This window comes from Dipodomys spectabilis, unplaced genomic scaffold (assembly GCF_019054845.1).
Source record: "Dipodomys spectabilis isolate Male_0828 unplaced genomic scaffold, ASM1905484v1 ptg000654l, whole genome shotgun sequence".
NCBI lineage: Eukaryota > Metazoa > Chordata > Mammalia > Rodentia > Heteromyidae > Dipodomys > Dipodomys spectabilis.
The window spans coordinates 464,123-468,233 of record NW_024871331.1 but is presented as its reverse complement, the minus strand read 5'-3'; positions in this window follow the sequence as shown (position 1 = coordinate 468,233).

The following is a 4,111-nucleotide window of genomic DNA, read 5'->3' as shown; positions in this document are numbered from 1 at the left end:
GGCATTCTGGTGCAGGAATGCGGAGCTATGAGGGAGAGGCTTTTCAGGGTCTGTGAGAGGGCAGAGCAGTGCTAGGAAAAAGTGGGCTAGTAAGGGGCGGGGTTTCTGTTGGAGAATGGCAGGCCTTTGGGGAGTGTGTTAGGGTGGAGGTGGGGTTTCTGGCAGAGCAGGATATAGAAACAATGTATGGAGGAATTTTTGCGGATCAGAGCTTGGTGAGAGCAGGGATAGGATCCAGTGGACTAGAATAGTTAGGACAGGGTTTCTGGTGTAACCACTCACCACTTCGAAAATAGGAGTAAGGTTGGGTGGGGATTTTAGTGTTGCAATGCAGGACTTTAGACTTTGGACAGGGTTTCCAGTGGGGCAAGGCAACCTTCAAAAAGGGACTATGAAGGGGCAGGGATTTGAGCCTGGTGAGGCTTCCAGAGGGAGGCCAACAGATGCAGTGGTTTGCAGTGGAGCAATGTGGGTGTCGAGAGATGGGATAGTGTGGTGGGGTTGTCTAGTGGGGGTTTTCTAGAGTAGGTCAGGGCTTGTAGCGATGGAGTTAATTGGAAGAGGGACTTTGAGAAGGAGTGGAAGGTCTACAGAGGTGTAGGGTAATTATGGGCAGGGTAACTGGTTGAGTAGGTTGTGGATCTTCGGGAGGATCCAATAAGGGGGGATTCATCTCGGGAACAATGCAGCCATTGAGAGAGTAGATATGGGAGGTAGAGAGGCCTGTGGTGAAGCAGGGCTGGCTTTCCAGGCAGGAGATGGGCTGTGTGAGATGCTTCTGCTCAACCAAGGCAGTGCTACAAGGGCAGTTATAGAGTGGTGGAGAGTTTTTGGTGTAGCTTGAAGGACTTTGTGGGAAGAGGTAGGTTCATGGCTGGGTTTGAGACGTTAGGCCACTTAGAAGTAGACTAGTTATGGTTGGAGCTTCTGATGAAACCAAGAGGGGTCGAGGGAGAAGTCTGGTTGGGAGTAGGGTATGAAAAGGACGGGAGGAGCTTGGAGGTAATAGAATATGGGAGCAATGGGACTTTGAGGGAATAGAATAGTTAGGGATGGGGTATCTGTTGGATGAAGTTAGGATTAGAGGGAGGAGCCCGATGTAGGCAGGGTTCTTGGTGCAGCAAGGTGGATCATAGGAGGAGATATGGATGTGGCCTGGTTTCTGGTGGTGCAGAGCAGGGATTCCAGGAAGGGGTGGAGTGGAAGAAAGCATTCCCTGTAGCAGAGGAGGACTTTCAGGAAGGATTCTCGTTGCAGTCAGGCCTTTGAAAGTTTAGAGCAGGACTACCAGGGGTAGGTTAGTTAAGGTTGAGCTTTTTAAGGATGAGGCTAACTGGAAGTGGGTTTCCAAGTTTTATGGGAAGGGGGGATAGGAAAGGGACAAGACGTAGTGAAGAGTGGGGTACAAAAAATAAACAATTACTCTAATAGGAACACCATTTTCAGTCAGTTTAGAATTATATTACTTTTCTGTATGCGAGAGATATTGGAGAAAGTAAGCAAGTAATAATTCCTTCCTAGTGAAATTTTTCTGTATTCCTGTTATGTGAAAATAAAAGCACGGTTCACATCAGGATCAAAGGCCCACAGTAGACTAAGACACATGAAGCACTAGACTTGATTCCCCAGCACAACCTTTAAGGACGACAAATAAAAATTTTTAAATATCTCACTTGGTCATAATGGACACTCTATTATCTTAAAATTGTGAATGAATGGAACTATTACTCTGACTGTTTTAGAAATCCTAAAACTAAGTAAATGTTAATGTTTTAACTTTATATAATATTGGGAAGTATACTAAAATAATTAGGAAAATATAAAATTGTACACAGAATGTTTGTTGTCCAGCATCAATTTTAATCTAAAAGAATTTAAAACCAGAAAATTGCCATCTAGTGAGACTGCAGATTGGTTTATTTTCAGTCATCAAAATGGTGACTTAAGGAATGTGTCTTCATCATTGGATGCATCGATGTTAAAAGATATCTAAAAATGTGAAGCACTACACAGACCCTTAAGAAACTCAGAAGGATCTGTGAAATGAGGTTGGAATAAAATTAATGACTAATTACAGTAGGAATTGATCTTCACTAGGCCCATAATTATTTTCCATAAGAAAAGACTGCATTGAAAAATAAACAAAACAGTCAAAAAGAAGCAGGCAGGCAGACCTTGAAGTAAACATTATCCAATGAACAACACCTATTGAAGCATGACTGCAATAATCTTTTACTTAAGTTACAGTACTGATCTATGTTCTTCCTTTATGCCAAATAACAAAGCCATGAAAATTTAGTAATAATTTTCAAGACATTAGACTTTACCGAAGGAATTCAATGAATGTATTTCTAGAAAGTAAAGATAGATGTCTGAGATAAAGAGTAAAGCAAATATCTTCAATTTTTAGCCCTTTGAGGTGAGAGGGGTACAAGCCGAAGCACAAGGAGAATGGACAGAAGTACAGTAATGCATACCAGTAGTTCCCAAGATACAATGATGAATGTAACAGGGGAGAAAATCAACATGACCATAACAGGACTTAGCACTAGAGAGTAGAGAGAAGAATAGTGAAAATCCATGGAGAATTACAAAGGATGACCTTGTATATTTGGCAGAAGTGTGCATTGCATGGCATTGAACTCTAAAATATGTGTAGGTATTATAGGAAACTATTTGTGCTCATATGGTGCCTCAAGTAGTGATAAACTTATGATTTACAGGACATTGAATAATCATAAAGGTCTTGCTTCGGTAGTGCAGAGTTAAACCTTGATAAATTCTGTTTTTAAACACCTAACACCCTAATACCAAGACAAGAAGATTCAAATTATATATAAGTGACTTGACTGCAACAATAGAGTTCAAAAAATCAAATCACATAATGTGGATGCAAAAGGATTACATTATTAAGATAATCTTTAAACAACACACATTTTAGGTGAATAGTCCTGATTATAAATGATTTGTTTTCCATACAGATTTTGGGTGCACACAAGCAACAAAAACAAAACCAAACAACACAAAGCAAATGACACTTGGCAATAGAGCTAGATGCCAGTATCTCATCTCATGAGGCTGAGATTGGAAGACCATGGTTCACAGATGGCTGGGGTAGCAATCCATGAACGTTTATGTTCAATTGTTCAATCAAACACAGAGTAAAACTTTAGTTAAAATAGTACAGATTCAGTCAATCATGAGTGAAAAAAACAAGCAAGATTTTGAGGCTCCGAGGCAAGTTTCATTACTGCACACGCACACACACACACACACACACACACACATACACACACACACACACAGAGAGCGAATATTAAGAGTGTAAAAAATGAACTTATCTGCCAGGACTATCCTAAGCATATATTAATTAATGAAAATGATGGAAACCATAGAGCTTATGTTTCTTTGAGTCTGGCTTCCTTCACATAATGATTTTTTTCCAAGTCTTTCTATTTTCTTAAGAAAGGGGCTGTGTCATTCTTTCTGATAGAAGCATGAAATTCCATTGTGTATATATACCACATTTTCTTGATCCATTCATCTATTGAGGGGCATCCGGACAGGTTCCATATCTTAGATATGGTAATAATGCTGCAAAAAACATACTTGTGCTGGTAGTTTTAGTGTTTTATTTTTTGGAGTCCGGTCCTGGGGCATGAACTATGGGCATGGGCGCTGTCCTTCAGCTCTTCAGCTCAAGTTTAGGGCTCTATCACTTGAGCCACAGTGCCACTTTCGGGTCTTTTCTTTTTGCTTATGTGGTACTGAAGAATCGAATCCAGGTTCTCTTGCATGCAAAGCAAACACTACCACTGAATCACCTTCCCAGACCAAGAGAAGATATTTTAACTCATTTTCTACAAGTAAATTAATATTAAACAAAGCTACTTAAAATAATTACTTATTTACTCTTCAGAAGATGAGTATAGTACTCTTAGATATCTTGGAGGAAAAGACTTTAGACTCATTACAACTGATGCCTTGCATTGAAATTACAGGCTAAACTTTCTTCTTCATGAAACAAAAGCTTCAGTTCTTTCATATTAGAATTATAAAATCATAATACCTGCATGTTGATTTGTTTTCCTCTGCTATTTTCAATTCCATT